At 40.7% G+C, this 22,372-nt stretch overlaps 1 protein-coding gene, 2 pseudogenes and 1 gene segment (V, D, J or C); 1 reads left to right on the top strand and 3 right to left on the bottom strand.

The window, feature by feature from the left end:
• The window catches only part of LOC114107629 (chondroitin sulfate synthase 1-like), a 93,222-nt pseudogene extending 79,937 nt beyond the window's left edge, over positions 1 to 13,285 (bottom strand).
• LOC114084216 (immunoglobulin lambda-1 light chain-like) overlaps positions 1 to 22,372 on the bottom strand; it is an 878,674-nt gene that overhangs the window by 340,939 nt on the left and 515,363 nt on the right. The gene's annotated exons all lie outside the window — the stretch shown is intronic.
• The window catches only part of LOC114084215 (immunoglobulin lambda variable 2-18-like), a 473,618-nt gene that overhangs the window by 345,684 nt on the left and 105,562 nt on the right, over positions 1 to 22,372 (bottom strand).
• Positions 1 to 22,372, top strand: part of LOC114107630 (KH domain-containing RNA-binding protein QKI-like) — a 140,064-nt pseudogene that overhangs the window by 67,726 nt on the left and 49,966 nt on the right.

The following is a 22,372-nucleotide window of genomic DNA, read 5'->3' as shown; positions in this document are numbered from 1 at the left end:
CCAATTGTTACTTTGTTTCAATTTCATTGACTTCAGTTCTGATTTTAATTATTTCCTGTCTTCTACTGCTTTTTGTGTTGATTTGTTCTTTTTTCCATTGGGCTTTGAGATATAATTTTAATTTATTTATTTGTTGACTTTTTCTTCATTTAAGAATGCACTCAATGCAATGAACTTTTCTCTTAGTACTGCCTACATAGTGTCCCAGAGATTTTGATACATTGTATCTGTGTTCTCATGCACCTCTAAACTTTTTTTTAAATCTTGATGTATTTTGCAACCCATTGTTCATTTAATAGCATATTATTTAGTCTCCAGGGGTTGGAGTAGCTTTTATATTTTATTTTAACATTGATTTCTAATTTCATTCCATTATGATCTGATAGAATGCTGGGTAGTATCTCTACTTTTTCATATTTGCTAAGAGTTGCTTTGTGGCATAATATATGAGACCATATTTTAGAGAAGGATCCGTGTGTTGAGAAGAAAGTGTATTTGTTCATTGAGGGATGAAACATTCTATATATGTCAGTTAAGTCTAAGTTATTGGTTGTTTTATTGAGTTCCATAGTTTCTTTGTTTAGCTTTTGTTGGGAGGATATATCCAGTAGTTAAAGAGGTGTGTTAAAGTCAGAATTATTGTGTTCTGGTTTATTTGACTCTTGAACTTGAGAAGAGTTCGCTTGATGAACATAGATGCTCCATTGTTTGGGGCATATAAATTTATTATTGTTATGTCTTGTTGATGAATTATTCCCTTAAACAGTATGAAATATCCTTATCTATCCCTTTTGGTAACTTTGGCTTGGAGTCTACTTTATTTGATATGAGCATGGAAACCCTGCTTGCTTCCACAGTCCCTGTGAATTGTATGATTTTTCCCAACTGCTCACCTTCAGGCTGGATGTCTTTTCCTGTGAGATGAGTCTCATGGAGGCAGCGTATTGTTGGGTATTTTTTAATCCAATCTGCCAGTCTGTCTTTTTTTGGTGAGTTTAAGCCGTTAACATTCAGAGTTATTATTGAGAAATTATTTGTATTACTAGATATTTTTGCTTATTTTTTTTTATTAAACTTGATGTGGCTTCTACTTTGATTAGTTTTTCCTTTAGTGTAATACCTCCCTTTGCTGATGCTCATTATTGTTTTCCTATTCCTCTTCATGGAATATTTTCCCAAGGATGTTCTGTAGTGCAGGCTTTCAAGATATAAATTCTTTTAACTTTTGTTTATCATGAAATGTTTTTATTTCATCACCAAACCTAAAGGTTAATTTTGCTGGATATAGAATTCTTGGTTAGCATCCATTTTCTTTCAGATCTTGATGTGTGTTTTTCCAGGATTTTCTAACTTTCAGTGTCTGGGTTGAAAAATCTGCACATATTCTAATCCATTTCCACTATATGTAATCTGATTCCTTTCTCTCATGGCTTTTAATATTCTCTCCTTACTCTTTATGTTAGGCATTTTCATTATAATGTACGTTAGTGTGGATCTGTTGTGATTTTGTACATTTGGTGTCCCATAAACCTCTGAATTTGGTTTTCCCATTCCTCCTTCATATTTGGAAAATTTTCTGATATTATTTCATTGAATAGATTGCTCATTTCTTTGGTTTGGAACTCTATGCCTTCCTCTATCCTGATAACTCTTAAATCTGGTCTTTTCATGCTATCCCATATTTCTTGAATGTTCTGCTCATGGTTTCTTACCATTTACACTGTGTGGTCTACATTCTTTCCAAGATTATATATTTTGTCTTCATTTTCTTAGGTCCTGTCTTCCCACTGGTCTGATATGTTAATCATGCTTTCAATTGAACTTTTAATTTGGTTTATTATTTCTTTCATTTCAAGGGTTTCTGTTTTTTTCTTTTTCTTTTGTAGAACCTCTATTTCCCTATTGAAGTAATATTTTGCTTCCTGTTTTGTTTATGTAGTTAATTGTCAAAATGATCTTTTGTTGCCTGTATTTGCTCTCTTATATCATCCTTTAATTTGCAGAACATTTTAATTTTGTACATCCTAAACTCCTTCGTAGTAATTTCTTCTGCTGTGCTGGCCATTGATTCTAATAATGTGGTATCTTGATTTGTTTGGGGGCACTTTCTTCCCTTGTCTCTTCATATTGCTTGTGTGTCTTCCTTTCTAACAGTGTAGGTATGAAGCATTACCATTTTTACCCTATAGGATTATAGTGCCCCAGTAGGGATCCAATACCTCTCTTTTGAGGTGGAAGGCAATATTAACAGATCCCAATATAAATAATATACACCCTAAAAATAAGTATTTGCTATTAAGACTTTTACAGTTTGGTCACAATGTACAGAAATGGTGAATTTAATTATTATCTACAATATACTTGGAAGGTTTCTAAAAGTGTTTACAGTTTCTGATGGTGGACAAATAACCAGTGTTGAGGAGTAGGATGGTATGCCAAGGAGTTAGGAGCTGAGGATATAGAGTTATTATATCTTAGGAAGTGTGAAAGAAAAATCTAAAGAGGAAGACTAGTAGCAGGAGAAAGGAAAGGAAATAATTTTGAATAGATAAGAGGGAAGAGAGTAGAGCACATAAAACACATTGAGAGAACTTTCAATGTTAAAATAGGAGAAATTAGTGGGGGGGGAAGAATATAAAACACAACTGTAATATACTATCCAGATGTCCCAGTCCTCAAAATTATAATTCATGCAAAGTACTTGGTTTCACTTATGTTGGGGAAGTGAGGGCAGGAGAATAAAGATGGAGAGGGAAAAAAATTATGAAGAAAAAAAGCAGGTATTGTTTTGGTTGGAGATCAATACCTTTCTTGCTTCCCTTCTCATCCAATAGGTGGGGTAGTCTGTTGTAAGCTAATATCTATACCTTCAGGATGGTGAAGGTAACCAGAGTGTCACTGTGCCAGGGTAGTGGCTGCTGAGGAAAGGGGGGAGTAGGAAACTGGGTACCTGGTTAGCCAGAGTTCCAAACTGGGAATTGCTGGCACTAAAGATGGTGATGAAGGTTGCCAAAGATGGTGCTTGCTTTCAACAATGGAGTGTGAAATCAGGTGCGGGGAACCAGGCTGGCATTAGACAATGAGTTTAGAGATGAGTGCATAGCGTGCAGTGTGTGGATGTTGGCTGACTTCAGAGCCTGTGTGAAGTTCTCAGGTGCAGGCAGGCTACTGTGTGTAGAGAAGTATATCTGCTGCTGCAGAGTCCCGAGATGGTGGCAATTGAGGGAGCCTCACATTGGTAGATAGGGGTCCACAAAGATCCAAGGGAGTGGCAAATGGAGTTCCTACTCTTGGGAAACTGTGAAGTGTCCTGCATGGCAGCAGTGTCCATGATTTCTGCTTGGGTGGGTGGCCAAAAGTTCTTTGTAGGTGCTTCTTCCACCGGTGGTCTCAATTGGGTACCCAGTAGTTCTGTGTGGTGAGTAGTTGGGAGACATACTCTGACACTGAGGCCTGGCATCCTTGACAGGCATGATGATTCCTGTGCAGGGGCAGGAATATCACTTGCAGACAAGCAGTATTCTCACTACTTAAATCCCAAGTCACAGAGTGACACAAAATGCTGTGTCCCTCTAGGCCGCCATCTTGGATCTCTATTCTGGATCTTAATCCTCTGTCTACCTAGAAGACTAGGTAGTAAATATTTTCTCCCATTCTGTGGGTTCTCTCTTCTTATTCCTAATTGTTTCCTCTGGTGTGCAGACACTTTTGAATTTGATACCATCCTATGTATCAAATCTTGGCATTATTTCCTGAGCTTTAGGGGTCCTACTGAGCAAGTCATTATGCCTAAATGCTGGAGTCCTAACATATATTTTCTTTAGGAGTTACATAAGTTCTTGTCTTATTCTGCTGTCTTTGATCCATTTTACCTGTGTTTAAGATTTTATAATCTTCAAATGTAATATAATTTTTCAGCTAAAACAGGAATAATGAGACAAAATGGTTTTCAAAAATATCACTCACTGGATTATTTTTTAAATAAGCAATAAAATATTCCCAAAAAATCAGATATCCAATGATGTGTATTAAAATGATAAGCCTATCAACTCTTTGAAATGTAAAAACAGAAAAGAATAAGGCACATTTGATCTGCTACTTTAAAACAAATATTCTAGTATAATGAGGGTCATTTTACTTTTGTTCCCAAAATACATGAGCACCAAAAATTTCCAACATTTAATATTGAGTAAAACAGGAAAGTAAAAATCAAGGATGGGGAAATTATCTTCAAAAAGAAGTCTTTGGCAATCAGTAAGCTGCAAATAAAACATACAAACTACACTTCTAGTATACATAAACACTAATACTAACAAGTACTCAAGAAATGGCAGACTCCTAAACAAGGGATATTAAGTAAATAAAAGATGGTCAGATGCCAAAGATAAAGCAAACAATAATTAAAGAATGAAGTAACCATCTCCATACACAGACAGTAAGAAGTGAATGAAATAAAATGTACCCCCCCATAGTTTTCATTAGGTGTTTTTATTTGTGCTAAGAGCCACAGCCAAGTAATATGATGCATGGCATTTTTGGTTGAAAGGTGATGCCAGCAAGCCATTGAGATGATATGATTATGTTAAGATTTGCAATCATATGGATATTGGACTCCTGTTGTTCACCTCGGCCTGCTACGGGACTCCTGGAGAGTTCCCATTGGTTGGGGAAGTGCGGTAGGAGGGATTTCCGGAGGAGGAACTTCCTCTGGGGATCCGGGAGAAGATCGGCAATCTTCCCGGGAGCGTACGGGGCATTGGCAGCAGTTTCAAAAAATAAAGTTTGTTCCTGCTTGAGTGGCTCGTGATTTTGTGCCCAGCCAGACTGCAGCAATTGGTGGCCCGTGCGGGGGACGCCTGAAGCTTGGAGGTGAGTAAAATTGCTTGCCCCTGAGGGAAGGCGAGAGATTGGGTGACCATTTCAAAAAACAATGTGTTCTTGTTTTGATTTATTTTGTTTTTGTTTCAAGCTGCCTATCCCTAGAATTTTCTCAGGCAAACTGGGAAAAATGGTTGGCTCAAGGATTGAAGTTGTTCAGCCCTGAGAAAGAGAAAATTGATACAGCGATTTTTTGTTCCGTTTTTGTTTCATTCTGTTTCGGTTTTGTTTTATGCTATCTTATTGGGTTGCGTTACCTTTATAGTAGATTAGAAACTAGTAAAAAAACAAACCGAAAGATTGTTAAGTAAATTGTTAGAGGTCCAGACTATGGTAGAAAACATGTTAGGTCAAGCAAAAGAGAAGTTCTCTCGAGCTAGTCAGACAGAGGAAAATTTAAAAGAAGAAAGCTTAGAGGAAAAACAACCATCAGGGCGGGAGTTACAACAGGAGGCTGCTACTAACTCCGTTCTATCACCAGAGGGCATAATTCAACCAACAGCTCCATCTACAGCTGAGCGGCCCTCAACTCCCGTAGTTGATGGACAGAATCCCGAGGCAGGACCTCAAAGATTAGCATGCCCTGTACTTGAACAGGCAGGAGGGCAACAAATTCACTGTGCTTTAGGTTTTAAAACAGTGAAGCAATTAAAGGAGGCTGTAACAACCTATAGTCCACAAGCACCCTTTACCATAAGTATGGTCAAATCTATTACCAATTTGGACATGACACCAGCAGATTGGGCTAACATGTGTCGATCTGTGCTAAATGGAGGACAATATTTGTTATGGAAGGTTGCCAATGAGGAATTTTGCACGGAGACAGCTAGGTGAAATGCAGCAGCCGGTTACCCTCAAAGAAATCTAGAAATGTTGTTAGGAAAAGGACCTTATGTGGGTCAACGGCAACAAATTGAATGATCTTGGTGTATACGCACAAATTGCTGTAGATGCGGTTAGGGCATGGAAAACTTTACAGGGGCATGGAGATTTACAAGGACAATTATCTAAGGTAATACAAGGAACTAATGAACCTTACGCTGAATTTGTAGATAGGCTTATTCAAACAGCTTCTAGAATATTTGGGGATACAGAACAGGCAATGCCATTTATAAAACAACTGGCTTATGACCAAGCAAATCGTTGCTGCAGAGAGGTCATTAGACCATGGAGAAATGAAGATTTAAACACATATATTAAATTATGTAGAGATGTTAATGAACAAGGGCAAGTCTTGGCAGCAGTACAACAGGCTTCAGACGCCAGGCCAAAAACATGCTATAATTGTGAACAAACAGGACATTTTAAAAGGAATTGCCCCATTGGGGGAGGGTTTAACAAAGCTAGGTATCAAAGGAGTAGAATATCGGGTATTTGCCCACGATGCCTTAGAGGGAGACATTGGGCTAATGAATGCCATTCTCAAACCACCATAGAGGGTACTCCATTATCAAAAAATGAACAAGAACCAGGAGTTTATCCAGGATATCGTGGAGAAAGGCATCGGGCTCCATTGCCAAAAAACGGACAGGGGGGCCCAATGCTCTGGGGCCCAAGACCACAAACATACGGAGCGCTGGAGGAACCCAGCAACCCCATCAGGGTGGTGCCAAGGACACATTGTCCATTAGATCCCTCATCAGACAAACCAGAGGGAGCGCAGGGTTGGACATCTGCGCCTCCGCCAGAGCAGTACTAACTCCAGAGATGGGAGTTCAAATCATTCCCACAGGAGTAAAAGGACCTCTTCCCCAAGGAACAGTAGGTTTATTATTGGGAACACAGTTCTTCTACACTAAAAGGACTTATGATAAGTCCTGGGGTAATTGATGCCAATTATGAAGGTGAAATAAAAATTATAGCTAGTTCTCCAAGAGGTATATCAGTAATTTCACCAGGAGATAGAATAGCAGTTATTAATAATACCCAGCCTACATGATAAATTTTCCAGTCGTACGGTAGAAAGAGGTTCCAAGGGATTAGGCTCCACAGGTGTAGATTGGGCTATGCTTTCTTTAAATTTAGATTCTCGCCCCATGCTAAAACTAAATATTCAAGGATATGAATTTAATGGGCTACTGGACACAGGTGCAGACCTTAGCATCATCTCTCGTCAAGAATGGCCAAAACATTGGCCATTACAACAAGCCACTCAAACGCTTCGAGGCCTAGGAGTGGCAACTAATCCCCATAGAAGTGCAATGATATTAGATTGGAAGGATCCTGAAGGATGTGAAGGAACTATACAGCCCTATGTATTGGATCATCTTCCTATAAATTTATGGGGACGAGATGTCCTAGATCAATTAGGTTTGACATTAACAAATAACATCAGTCCTAACGCGCCCACTACTAGGGCTAGAGAAAGCTTTAGGAAAGAAAAAAGATTAAGAGACAAGAACAAGGTATGACAGCACCAATTCAAATAGATCAAGAAATAAATAGACATGGATTGGGTTTTCAGAAAGGGCCACTGAGACAATCAAAATTACTTGGAAATCAGAAAGACCAGTATGGGTTCCTTAGTGGCCCCGACTAAAGAAAAGATACAAGTAGCTCATGACCTGGTCAAACAACAATTAGCGGAGGGACATATACAACCTTCCATATCTCCCCATAATACTCCCATTTTTGTCATTAAGAAGAAATTCGGTAAATGGAGATTATTGCAAGATTTAAGAGCCATTAATAATGAGATGGTTATTATGGGATCTGCTCAATCAGGGATTCCCCAATTGTCTGCTTTACCAAAAACCTGGTATGTTTTAGCTATAGATATTAAAGATTGTTTTTTTTTTTTTTCAATTCCAATTCATCCTGAGGATAGTCCACATTTTGCATTCACTATCCCTGCACTAAATCATGACGGTCCTGATCAGAGATATGAATGGAAAGTACTCCCTCAAGGGATGGCTAATAGTCCAACTATGTGTCAAATTTATGTTAACAAAGCAATCCAACCACTTAGAAAGCAAAATCCTGAACTACAAATATTTCACTATATGGATGATGTGTTATTGGCACATAAAGATAAAAACACATTGCTAGAATGTTATTCCACACTTACAAATTTATTAAAAAATTATAATCTAGAGATAGCAATAGATAAAGTACAATAAATCTTCCAATTAATTACTTAGGAGTTCTATTATCCTCAACCATGGTCTGTCCACCAAAAATTCAAATATGAGTAGATCAACTCAAATCACTTAACGACTTTCAAAAGTTATTGGGAGACATAAATTGGATAAGGCCTTATGTAGGCATACCAACAAGTAGCTAGGACCTTTATTTGATATCCTAAAGGGTCCATCAGATCCAAATTCACCCCACATGATAATGCCTGAATCAAGAAAGGCACTAAAAATCATTGAAACATACATGGAAAATATACATTTGGATAGAATTGATATGTTTGCCTTTATTATTTATTGTACTACCAACAAAAAATATTCCTACAGGAGTATTTTGGCAAGAAGGTACATTATTGTGGATACATTTATATTATTCTCCTAACACTATTCTTACTAGATATCCTGAGGCGGTAGGACAATTAATACTCAAAGGAATAAAAGCAGCAAAGGGAGTGTTTGGAATTTCTCCCAATAAAATTATTACTCCATATACTAAGGATCAAATTGATGAGTTAGCTAATGAGTTAAATACTTGGGCAATAATCATGTGTAAATCTAATGTTTCATTTGATAATCACTTACCATCTAATCCTTTGTTGTCTTTTTGGTCTAAGCATCCTGTAGTTTTTCCAAAAATGAAAAGAAAAACCCCTATCATAATTGCTCCAAATATATTCACTGATGGGTCAAATAATGGTACAGCAGCAGTAGTTACCCCTGATCAAACTTTTACATTTTTAGTACCCAAACAATCAGCTCAAAAGGTAGAGCTTAATGCAATATTACAAGCTTTTATGATGTTTAAAGATTCTGTATTTAATTTATTTTCTGATAGTCAGTATGTAGTTAATGCTATAGTATACCTTGAAGATGCTGGTAGGATTTCCCCTTCTTCTACTGTTTTTTCTTTGTTTTCCACTATACAAAGCCTAACCTGGGACAGAAAAGATCCATTCTTTATAGGACATATCAGGGCACATACAGGATTACCTGGAGCCCTTAGTTTGGGCAATGAATTAGCAGATAAATCTACACATGACATACATATTTTCTCCACATAGAAGAAGCTATAAATTTTCATAAAAGGTTCCATGTCAATGCTAATACTTTACAAAAGTGTTTTAAAATAACTAAAGAACAAGCCAGACATATAATAAAACAATGTCAAAATTGTGTGACCTTTTTACCACAAGTTAATCTTGGAGTCAATCCTAGAGGACTGATACCTAATCATATTTGGCAGATGGACGTCACACACTTGCCAGAATTTGGAAAATTAAAATATTTGCATGTTATAGTTGATACTTCTTCTAGATTTTCGATGGGCTCCCTTCATGCCGGAGAAAAAACTAAAGATGTTATAGCTCATTGCTTACAAAATTTTGCCACTGTGGGCGTTCCAAAACCGTTAAAAACAGATAATGGTCCTGGTTATGCTTCTACCTCTTTTAAACAATTTTGCTCATTATTTGGCATTACTCACATAAGAGGAATTCCATACAATCCACAGGGACAAGGCATAGTTGAAAGAGCTCATCAAACTATTAAAATGTACTTATTAAAACAAAAGGAGGAAATTGGAAAGGGGTATATATCCCCCAAAGATAAACTTAAAATAACCCTTTTTACTCTAAACTTTTTAAATTTGGATTCACCAGGGCTTAGTGCTGCGGAAAGACATTTGTATCCAAAAAATGTACATAAGCCTAAAGTACTTTGGAAGGATATTCTAACAGGACAATGGAAAGGTCCTGACCCAGTGATTGTCTGGAGTCGGGGTTCTGTTTGTGTGTTTCCACAGGGAGAACAGCAGCCGATTTGGATTCCAGAGAGATTAACCAAAACACTTTCTACAGACCAAAAAGAAGATAATTTGACTCAAATCCATAACAGCTGATATCCAGAACTCCAGCTTGGCTATTCTTACATCTGCAACAGTGATTAACCAGGATGCTTTTTTCAATATCTATTTTATTATTGCTTTTTCCCACATCATAAAGTTCTATTTTATTTTTGAACTCATACAGACCTAGGTTAATGTTTTTCTGGTCAGTTTTATTTTTTGACTGTGGAGCTTTTAAACATTGCAATGGAGATTTCACCTAGGTAAAGCTACAAGGCCTTTACTATTGTCTTATATGTTGTATGTTACGTGTGCACACTTCTGTTTTGTGTTGTATGTCTGTATGTGCGTATGTCCATATATCATATATGAGGAGCGCTCATGAATAAATGGATCCAAATTTTTTTATTATTCACGTGATTTTAATGGTTTAATTTAAATTGGGTAAACAGCTGTTGAGGATTGTTTTAATATGTGTACAAATAAACAGGTTAACAGATCTGTTTGTTTACTTTCACCTTTCCTTTTCATTATATTTAATAATTCTGTTTAGGATAATGTAAATTGTTCTGAAAATTGTTTTCTTAGTATCTGTTGAAATGTTACATATTTTTTTTAGCATCATTGTCAGAATTCCTATTTTCATCCCAGTGCCGGTGAAGACAAAGATGAAACCAAACTACAACTTCTTCGATAATTATCACAACAAACTGTATAAACTGATACATCAATGAATAATAACTCAACAAGTAATGCTCAATCAATGAGTCGATTTATTTTGGGAGGAAATGGACATATTGATAGATTCCTCTGCTTTGAACTGCTTACAGAACTTGCCTGGACTATGTATCACTTGTATGTATTGTGATCTATCTGTTGATGCAGTGAATTATGGTAGTGCTGGCGTATCTTTGCTGAAGTGTCACCAGTGATGCAATTTTTCCTAGGAGCCATCAATTGGCTTGGTGTCGTGGCATTTCTGTATCTTCCTCCCTTCTACTAGTGATGGTCTAATTTGGGGGGCCAACAGAGGTGAGGCAAAGAACCTCACCCCCCCCCCACTGGTGCATAGGCCTATCCACAAGTATGGATATATGCTGGACCGGTAGTCAGTGACGGGTATAATCCAATTGCAGTGGTATCAACCTAAGACAGGAGGCTGACACCTAAAGGTCAGTTTATCCAATGACTGGTAAGAACCATATTTTGAATTGGAGAAACCTAACAGGCACGGTCCCTAGGCACATTGCTTGTTGCTTAATTAAACAGAAGGGGGGAGATGCTAAGAGCCACAGCCAAGTAATATGATGCATGGCATTTTTGGTTGAAAGGTGATGCCAGCAAGCCATTGAGATGATATGATTATGTTAAGATTTGCATTCATATGGATATTGGACTCCTGCTGTTCACCTCCGCCTGCTATGGGACTCCTGGAGAGTTCCCATTGGTTAGGGAAGTGCAGTAGGAGGGAATTCCGGAGGAGGAACTTCCTCTGGAGATACAGGAGAATGGCTGTGTGCATCGATCTGCAATCTTCCCGGGAGCTTATGGGGCATTGGCGGTAGTTTCAAAAAATAAAGTTTGTTCCTACTTGAGTGGCTCATGATTTTGTGCTCAGCCAGACTGCGGCATGTTTGGTCAGTTTGCATACATTAGAATTATTACAGTAATTCTACTTCATCATTCTAAATGTTAATATTTTGTCCTTTAAAGAGAAGAGTCAGCTGCTGGCCATGTACTTGTTGTTAGTCTATTTGGAGGGCTGGTGATCTCCACACCTTGGGTGATGATGGTGCCATTTCTTTTCCAGTCCATGGTCACTGCATCTAAATAGAAGTCATTGATCAGACACACCAGTGTGGCCTTCTTGGTCTGGAGTTCCTCAGAGGGTGGGAACACAGTAATTGTGGGGGTAGCTTTGGGCTGGCCTGCAGGGTGTGGGAGACATATGAGGTCAGAGGCCTCAGATCACTTTTTGTTGGTCTCTTGCTGGACAAAGGTCAGAACATAGGTATAGGTAACTTATCTGATGAGATAATTTCCAGTGTCTGTTAGAGAATCATGTTCCCCTTTGTCTTCAACCTCTGGCACAGATTCTGTATCCTCATTAACAACACCTCCCCACACCTCCCCAGTATTGTCTGGGACAAGCCTGAAGCCTCAATCTTCTTCTGGAAATCTCCCTCTCTCTCTCTATCTACTGCCAGGTCCCTCTCTAGATCTTTCCTGCAGGTTTCCATTTATCATGTTTTTCGGTTCTCCTCCATGTCTTGCTCACATATTCCCCTGGCACAATAATTGCAGCCTTTGGCCACAGGACCCCTCTGGGCTGCCTAGGTGAGCTGGAGGTGATAGTCCTTGGGTCTTCACCACAAGCAGTCTGGTAAATTGAGGGTTTCCATGGCATTGGGATTTAGTCTGGGGCTGTGACTTTTAAAGTGTCACACTTTTATCTGAAGTTCATGGGGGAATATGTCAGTCCTGGGACTTCTCCTGTCCTGACAGTTCTCTGTAAACCTGTGCCTATCAGGATGCCTTCTCTGGGCACATTATGTTGGGCCTCTCCTCCAGATGTAAGATAGGGAGTGGCCACATTTAGTTTTGTGAGTCCTTAATCCTGCCCTATCCAAGGCATCATAACTATAGTGGGGCAGCAGGAGAAGGGACCCAACAACTGGATCTACCTTTCCATCCTTGTCTCCTTTCTCTTTACTACTCCAAGTGCATCACTCCATCACTCCAAGTCCCCAGTCTAAGTCTCTTCTCAGTGTGTTGAAGAAGCCCATATCTGGGATCATGGAAGATAGACCCAGGAAGTCAGAGCACTTCCCATTCCACTTTGTACATCACATAGCCCTAGAGTTTTAGCCCCAGACACTTGTGTGTCTCAGGACCCTGTGGTCCAGCAAATGGTGGTGGTGGTGAAGGGAACGGGGGTATTCCAAAGTTCAAAGAAGAATAACTCCATTGGAGTGTTCCTTGGGCCAGAGGGAGTTCCCAGAAGAGTACAGGAAATTTTCATTTCTATCCTGCCTGGGAAAGTGACGAAGAATAGGGGACTGAGTAGAGAAGATGAGTAACCAGTTGAGGAGGGGCAAAGATTATAGATTCCTACACAGCTTGAAACCCCAGCTCCAGAAAGCCTAGAAAGGAGAGAACAATCTATCTAATTTAGCCTTGGACCCCAAAGGGGAGGGGAAGGGGAAAACTCATTGAGGACAGTCACCTTGGTCCTGCTGCCAAAAAACAGCACAATGTGACACAGATCTGTACATGAACCCCTTTTTGCACCATGTCCCAGACTCCCTGCAGCTGCAAAAGAGGCCCAGAAGAGGCTGTTCAGATCATGGGTGGCTGAGATTTGGTTGCTTTTGCTTGACCTGGAACATCTCCTCTTTAGAGGCTGTAGAATATGACCTTCCTGGGTCATGTCGAGAGTTGGAGAGATTTCTTTCTTTTCTTATTTTTAATTACATGTATATATTTTTATTATGTTATGAAAACATGAAAGTGTAAAAATCTGTCAAAAATTAATGGTAATTACATTAGGTGATGGGATTTTGGATAAATTTCTCTTCATCTTTATATTTTTTTAAAATTCCAAAAACAATATGAAAGCCTTAAAATTACTGATTAGATGATGATCATTATATACACATATACATACATACATACATACATACATACATATGTTTGCAGACATTTGACAATTCAAATACATTCATGTTTTTCAATGTTTATTGTTCTTTTCTAAATCTTCAGACAATACTCAAACTTATGTCCCAGGAATATTCTGGACAAACACCCATCATGTAATATTCTAATAATAATATTCTAATAATATAATGTTCTAATAACAATATAAACCATTATTGATGATTCTAATTAAAGGGGAATGTATGGTAGCAATTTTAAAGATGTAACCACAAGATAATATTAAAAATTGATTATTTCTGCTATTTTTGATTTCTGAGTGTGAAATCCATGTTCCCAACTAATGGAAACCTGGGAAGAAGCTAGGTGGCCTGGGTGGGCTGGTGTTGGAGGAAGAGGAAGATAAGGAGAAAGAGTAGTAGGGGAGTAACCTATTTCCTATATAGAAATTATAGAGCTGGAAACTGTGCAAATGGGAGTTATGAGAAGGGTCCTGTATGTGTCCACATCCTCAGCCATAAGGTACTGACAGTAATGTGAGTGGGAATGAGAATTTGAAGGTTTAGAGAGAATCATGTTTCCTATCAAGGTCCCAGATCATGCTGCAGGTTCCTGAGCTCTATTGGCTTTGTCCTTGGTTAGGCTATAGTAAAGGTGCATTATTTATTTCTTGTTTCTATGGATCAGCCCCACCTTGAAGGACAGTATGCTTCTTCAGAATTAGAGTGGCCCAGGGATAGTTCCTGGGTGGTTGTTGGCAGATTTCCCTTGCTACAGTAGGGTTTATTCCAAGAGCTCTAAGTATGGGGATCTCTGTTTTCTCTTTTACCTCCTTTAGAGCTTACACATGCACCTGTGCACATACTTGTTTCAACATGTCCTTTGTTCACACATAAAGCAGTCAGCCTCTGTTCAACACCAGGGCCTCAATGCACTTTCTTGTGCTGGCCCATTAACCTGTGGAGCTCACACCTGGACACATACCTGGCACCTTGGAATCCCTAAAGTGTCCTCCTCAACAAACACCTCCCTAGTCCTCCAAGGTACCCTGCTGCTCCTTGAGCATAGCCCTTCCCAAGCTTTCTCCTGTCATCTGTGTCACTCTTGGAATGGACAGAAATTCATACCTTTCCCCAATGTTAATGGCCTACCACAGTGACCCATAGTCTGGGACTCAAGGATACTTGATGATATTTTTTCATTATACCAGGGGAATTTACTACCTCTCCTGCCACCTGGACTCTTCCTTATCCTCTCAGAGAGATGCTCAAAATGATAATGTGTATATAAGGGCGTAAGCTTATTATATGCATTTTGTGTGGAAACGTGTGTTTGTTCAAGGGGACATATGTTTATGTGTTTGTGGTTATACAATAGCTGGGAGCCTACAACAAGGTGTTAAGGTGCATCAGCTTGTACACAAGCACATGGAAGTATCCCAGAATCTGGTTACTGACTTTGAACACACTAGACCTACTGACAACCTTTCAGCACATATGGTATGTCCATTAGAATCAATACTTATCCCTGTCTTTCAGGGGACTTGAATATAGTTGGGAAAGCTAGGGACATATGTAGACCAAGGATACCACGTGGGGAGTGTAGGATGAATCATCAGGGTTCATGGACTGAGTATCCTATTAAGAAGTGCTATGGGGCAGGAAGTGGGCAGTGCTGTGGGGCCCAGGGAAGTATCCCCAGGGAGGTAGGAGCAGGTTAAACATGGAAGGAAGATCAAGTGGCTCTAGGCTGCAAGGTCAGGAATTTACAGTCAGGGGAAGGGAGACAAAGAATTTATGGCCTCAGTGATGGGGGCTTAGACCTAAGATTGAAGGACATTTGAAGATGAGTGATGTTCAGCTTGTTTCAGGGAATGGAGTTCACACATTCTCCTGGAGTCCTCAAGGATCAAAGGAGAGCTTGCTCCCAGGACTGGGGAGGTGAAAAATTCCACACAAGTACAGGAAGCACACTGTGGATAGGAGAAAATATGCAGGCTGTGTTCCTGCTGAGGGTCATTCCTTTGCTGTAGAAAATTTTGCGGAGTTTGAGAGCAAAAGAAACTGCAAGGAAAATATCAGGGGTATTTCCTCCCATTTTGTCTCTAGGTCCAAGGATTGTGTACACCCAAAGGGATGGTAAAAGTGAATATGGGAAGTGTGTAAACGAAAATAAGCAAGACCATGTTTTCTGATTGAAAAGGAGGATATTTATTGAGGGTTTGCTAGGTAGAGGCATAAGGGTTGGGTTGGTAGGCGTAGAAGGAGAGATCCTTCCTTGGGCTTTTAAACTCCAGGGTGAAGTAGGATCTGGGACCTGGGAACACTGTGCAGGGGACACATTCTTCTCCATGGTGTTCCCTTCATGAGTGACCTGGCAGGTGTATGAATTATGAGATTTCCACTCATCTGACAACAGAGTCAGGTAGCTGCTGGCCATGTACTTGTTGGTCTGTTTGAAGGGCTGGGTGGTACCATCTCTCTTCCAGGCCACGGTCAAGGCACCTGGGCAGAAGTCATTGTTCAGACACATCAGTGTGGCCTTGTTGTTCTGGAGCTCCTCAGTACAGTAGGAACAGAGTGAGTGAGGGCCCAGCCTTGGGCTGACCTGCAAGATGGACCAGGCAAAAAGGGATCAGTGTTCTGTTGTCCACCCTGGAGCCTCAGTGTGTGAGGAGGGTCTTGTTCAGGGACTCTTGGTTGGAGCATGCATGATGAAGCTGGTGGGTTGGGGAATTCCTCAAACTATTCTGCATGTTCCTATGCTATAAACTATCCAGGGCACCTGTGTATCACCTTACTGGGAACCTCCTAGACCATAGTCTTTCACACAGATATGTCACCCTTGTCTTCCTGCCCTGCCTCTTGTGACATCCTTTCTGGTCTATTATTAGTCTCTGTCTATCCTCTGAGCTCTTCAGGACTCCAGTGTATTCCATTATGGGCCAGTTCTGACCTGATTCCTTGTCAAAAAGGCCCCCCTCCTTTTGCAGAGTCAGACCAGAATTTCTTGTTTACAGGTCATATCTAGGTTTCCTGCACTGAGACCTGTTAATATGTAAATTCAGGAGCCTGTGCTTCTGCAGAATGTTCCCTGTGGAGACCCACCTCCACCACTATCATCTCCAATCACTCTTCTCCTGGCAATCTGTTATTCAGAGCTTTCTCTTCTTTCCTTCCTCCTGTTTCCTGAAACACAATATGTCTTTGGGCTCTGTCCCTGGCAATATTGAGGGCTTGTGGTTCCTTTCTACCTGTTACCCCTATCCCTGGCAGTACTGAGGGCTTGTGGTTCCTTTCTACCTCTTACCCTTATCCTGATCTTTGATTCTGAGTTTACAGTCCAGGATGCCTGGGCTGAGTTATGACATGTTTTTCCCCACTCTTAGTCCTTAGTGTCCTATGTCTTATTAAATTCATAATTTGTCAGTCTCTCAATGTCTTACCCTTATATAAGGCCTCATGGTAATCATCTCACAAAATAATTGGAAAGAAAAGTGACCAACAAGGGAGAACAGATCAGAAGACTTCTTATGGATCAGCATGCCAAGACAGGCACACAGACAATGGAATCTTAAGAGGTCATCCTGTGCAGTCCCATGCCTTTGGAGTCAAGAGTTTGAATGGGTGCCTATGAACCACTGAGACAATCATGAGGGTCTGAACAGAAAGGGAAGAGTTCAGTGTCCCAGAACCAAGATCCAGGAAGAATGGTTGTCCCAGGACAAAGACAGGGCACATGCACAAAAAAGAACAAAGAAGCAGAAAACTGTCCCAAAACTTAGGGGAGCAGAGAAAGGGGAAAGTCAATAACCTAGGAGGGTCACATTGGTCCCTCTGCCGAACACCCAACACTATGACACAGACTTGTGCAAAAACCCTTTTCTGCCTTACCCTTACCCTCCCCCAAGCTGCATCCATTCTGGTGGCAGTCACTGATGAACTGGGCAACCAGCATGAAGGGAAGTTACCCTTGATGAAAGATGACCAGTATATGATGTCCTTCTCTGGAGCTACCATCCTGGGAAAAGACCTCACCAAAATGTCAACTCTACCAATATGTCATCTTCTCCATGGAAGAAACACTTTTTGGGAAAGGAGAAAACAGAAATCCTCAGAGACAACTCTGTGAGGTCATATGCTGTGTGGCAACCTGGGAAAATACCAGCTCCTGTTAGCATCTGCCTGGCATGGATCAACCAGAGGGATGTGTGGAGTATGGCCGATGATTACAGGTCAAGAACACATGCAGAAAGCACCATTTCAACACTCATTTCAGCTTCCTACACACAGAGGAACGACCACAGATAACAACAACACTATTCTCAGAACTAAGTAAATACATGTATGAAGGATTTTGTGAGTTCCTGGTTGTCTTTTGATATTAAGATGCCATTGGTAATTTCTGCTTAGATTGGATAATCATATTTTAGCTATGTCTCTTCTTTCCAGAAGTGAAATATTTGCAGATAAAAAGACAAGATGTCTGGTGTTTATGATGAGACCATTAGGGTCATTATCCTGTTTTCTTTTGGTGTTGAAAATTCTCATCATAAAAACCCATTTTTAGAATGAGATTAGTCTTAGGGGAGTGATTTGGAATGGGGTGGATCCTGCCACCATATCTACTGAGGCCACTGATCTGTGACTGAATGGTCTCAACTTCTATATCCAGTATTTGAAGTCATTTAAGTGCTGAAGCATATTAAAGCTGTGGTTTGGGATCTAAGGCCATTGCAAATGATGTAAGGGATAAGAAAAAATGAGATATAGCAAGATTTCTGATTCACAATGGGATATTTTATTGAGCAGTCAGTGGGTTCAAAGAGAAGGATTCAGTAGGAAGACTAGGAAATAGAGAGGTTCCTCACCAGGATCCTTCACTTCCAGGATCATGAGGGTGGGGTGAGGGACAAAAAGTTAAGAACATCCTTAAAGGGACACACTCTTATCCATGGTGTTTCCTTCAGGTGTGACCTGGCAGCTAAAGATTTTGTGAGATTTCCATTTGTCAGGTGTGATGGTCAGGTAGCTTCTGGCCATGTATGTGTTGTTGCCCTGTTTAGAAAGCTGGGTGGTCTCCACTCTCTCAGTGACTGTGCTACTATCTGTGTTCTAGACCACAGTCACAGCACTGGGTAGAAGTCATTGATCAGACACACAGTGTGGCCTTATTGGTCTGTAGCTCCTCAGAGGAGGGTAGAAACATAATGACCAAGGGGGAAGCCTTGGGCTGACTTGAGTGGATAAAGCAGTGGTGTGTTTACCAGAGGACAGCCCAAGTGTCGGGGATGCCCCCAAAGTTTCTGCAATCATTTTACATTGTGGTTTTCTTATCCATTCAGGGACTCTCCTTCCCTTTTCTTTCCTTTCTTTGCCCCCAGGAGAGAAGAAAGCCCTCTCACTTCCCCGAAGCTCTTTCCAAGTTACCTCTCCAAGAGAGTCTGAATCCCTTACCTTTGTAGCCTTAGTGTAACAGTTGTCACCAGGGTAGGTTATGGTCCCTCTTCCCTGAAGTCCCAGTTGGAATCTGGCCCTGACTTCCTGAGCCCCCACCACAGTCCAGATTTCCACCTCATGTTATCCTTCTAGTGCCCAGAACTTCCTTTGTGACAATGATGGGTGTTACTGGTCCATTCATCATGTAAGGATGGTTCTGATGCTTGTGGGGTAGCCTTGAGGCTGTACTCAGTTCACAGGGTTCCTGAAACCTCCTGTCCTCTTCAACATCAGGTTCTGCTTCAGCCTGGTCCTCTCAGCTCTTTTGGCAAAAGATTGTGTCCTACCCAGACAAGTGGGGGCTTCCTGAAGCCTGCCATCTCCTCATTAGAAGACCCTTTGCCTCTGCTATCTTCTTTGGACTGTCCCTGCCCCAGACTATGGGGCATAGAAGCACTCACTCACCCTCACAGCCTCTGATGATACTTGAATTCACTCAGATGCAAAGGAGTTCTGTAAGCCTTCCATTTGCTTTCTCATTCATAATCTCCTGAATTTAACATGCCCTTTGATTTTGCAGGAGTCTGATGCATAAATAAGCAAGATCCCAAGCCCCAGGGTTAAGGGGCTCCAGGGACAGAGGAGTCTTTGCTTCTTTCTGAGGACCACCTTGGGAGGGCTAGACTCTGGTAACCTTGCCTAGTTTGATCTGGCTCTGAATCCCTCTGCCCTCTTGACTCATGAGAGGATCAGTTGCAACATAGAATGACCAAGATCTGTTTTCTGTTGGTGTCTATTTGTGGTAACCTCTTGAGTGCCCAGAGGCTAGGGTCCAAACTCCAGTCTTGTCCATGGGTGTTCTGTGAAGCCTTCCAAAACTGGATGAACATCCAACCCTCAGCCTGGATTCTGGGGGCATGTGAACTCCCACTAAGGCCTAGTGCCCCCGAATTAGACCTGGACCCTAGTACCCACTTGGTCATCAGCCCCAGAGGACGGAAATGGACCCCTAAAATATTCTAAAAATTCTAAAATAGACAAGGACGGATGGACATTTCAGGAGGATAGAAAGGCTATAATGATTTTTCGTTCCAATTTTGTTTCACTCTGTTTAAGTTTTGTTTGGTGTTATCTTCTTGGGTTGTATTATAGTTATAGTAGAAATATTCAAGTAAAAGAGAAGGTCTCTCAAGCAAGTCAGACGGAGAAAGAAAGTGTAGAGCAGAAAAAGCCATCAGGGGGAAAGTTACAACAGGAGACTGCTACTAACACATTTCTATCACCAGAGGGCGTAAGTGTCCAACTAACAAGGCCACCTCCATATGCTGGGAGGCCCCAAACCCCCGCAGTTGATAGTTGGGATACTGAGACAGGATCTCAAATATTAACATGCCCTGTATTTGAGGCAGGAGGGCAGCGAATTCACAATGCTTTAAATTTCAAAACAGTGAAGCAGCTAAAAGAGGCTGTAACAACCTATGGTCCTCACGCACCATTCACTGTAAGCATGGTCGAATCCATTAACAACTTGAACATGACACCAGCAGATTGGGCTAATATGTGTAAAGCTGTGCTAAATGGAGGACAATACCTGTTATGAAAGGTTGCCAATGAGGAATTTTCCAAGGAGATGGCTAGGCAAAATGCAGCAGCTGGTTATCCTCAGAGAAATCTAGATATGTTGTTAGAAAAGGGACCTTGTGAAGATCAGCAGCAACAAATTGCATATGATCCTGGCGTATACGCACAAATTGCTTCAGATGCGGTTAGGGCATGGAAGACTTTACAAGGACATGGAGGTTTACAAGGTCAATTATCTAAGGTAATACAAGGAGCTAATGAATCTTACGCTGAATTTGTAGATAGGCTTATTCAAACAGCCACCAGAGTTTTGGGGAATACAAACAAGCAATGGCATTAATAAAACAACTGGATTATGAGCAAGCGAATCGTTGGTGCAGAGAAGTCATTAGACAATGGAAACATGAAGATTTAAACACTTATATTAAATTATGTAGAGATATTAATGAACAAGAGCAAGTCGTGGCAGCTGCAGTAAAACAGGATTTAGAATAAGGGAAAGTCGTGGCAGCTGCAGTAAAACACGCTTTAGATGCCAGGCCAAGAACATGCTACAATTGTGAACAAACAGGACATTTTAAAAGGAATTGCCCCATAGGAGGAGGGTTTAACAAAGCTAGGTACCAAAGGAGTAGAATACCAGGTATTTGTCCACGATGCCTTAGAGGGAGACATTGGGCTAATGAATGCCGTTCTCAAACCACCATAGAGGGTATTCCAAACCACCATAGAGGGTACTCCATTATCAAAAAAATGAACAAGAACCAGGAGTTTATCCACGATATCGTGGAGAAAGGCATCGGGCTCCATTGCCAAAAAATGGACAGGGGGGCCCAATGCTCTGGGGCCCAAGACCACAAATATACGGAGCACTGGAGGAACCCAGCAACCCCATCAGGGTGGTGCCAAGGACACATTGTCCATTAGATCCCTCATCAGACAAACCAGAGGGAGCACAGGGTTGGACATCTGCACCTCCGCCAGATCAGTACTAACTCCAGAGATGGGAGTTCAACTCATTCACACAGGGGTAAAAGGACCTCTTCCCAAAAGAACAGTAGGCTTTTTATTGGGACGCAGTTCTTCTACTCTAAAAGGACTTATGATAAGTCCTGGGGTAATTGATGCCAATTATGAAGGTGAAGTAAAAATTATAGCCAGTTCTCCAAAGGGTATATCAGTAATTTCACCAGGAGATAGAATAGCACAGTTACTAATAATACCCAGCCTACATGATAAATTTTCCAGTCGTACTGTAGAAAGAGGTTCCAAGGGATTAGGCTCCACAGGTGTAGATTGGGCTATGCTTTCTTTAAATTTAGATTCTCGCCCTATGCTAAAACTAAATATTCAAGGACATGAATTTAATGGGCTACTGGACACAGGTGCTGACCTTAGCATCATATCTCGTCAAGAATGGCCAAAACATTGGCCATTACAACAAGCTACTCAAATGCTTCGAGGCTTGGAGTGGCGACTAATCCCCATAGAAGTGCAATGGTATTATATTGGAAGGATCCTGAAGGATGTGAAGGAACTATACAGCCATATGTATTGGATCATCTTCCCGTAAATTTATGGGGATGAGATTGTCCTAGATCAATTAGGTTTGACATTAACAAATAACATCAACCAAAATGCACCCACTATTATGACTAGACGAGGTTTTAGGAAAGGACAAAGATTAGAAAAACAAGAACAAGGTATAGCAGCACCAATACAAATAGAACAAGGAATGGACAGACATGGGTTGGATTTTCAGAAAGGGCCACTGAGACAATAAAAATTACTTGGAAATCAGAAAGACCAGTATGGGTTCCTCAGTGGCCCCTGACTAAAGAAAA

Source organism: Marmota flaviventris, chromosome 1 (assembly GCF_047511675.1).
Source record: "Marmota flaviventris isolate mMarFla1 chromosome 1, mMarFla1.hap1, whole genome shotgun sequence".
NCBI lineage: Eukaryota > Metazoa > Chordata > Mammalia > Rodentia > Sciuridae > Marmota > Marmota flaviventris.
The sequence above is the reverse complement of the archived record's forward strand: the minus strand, read 5'-3'. Positions and strand labels throughout refer to the sequence as shown.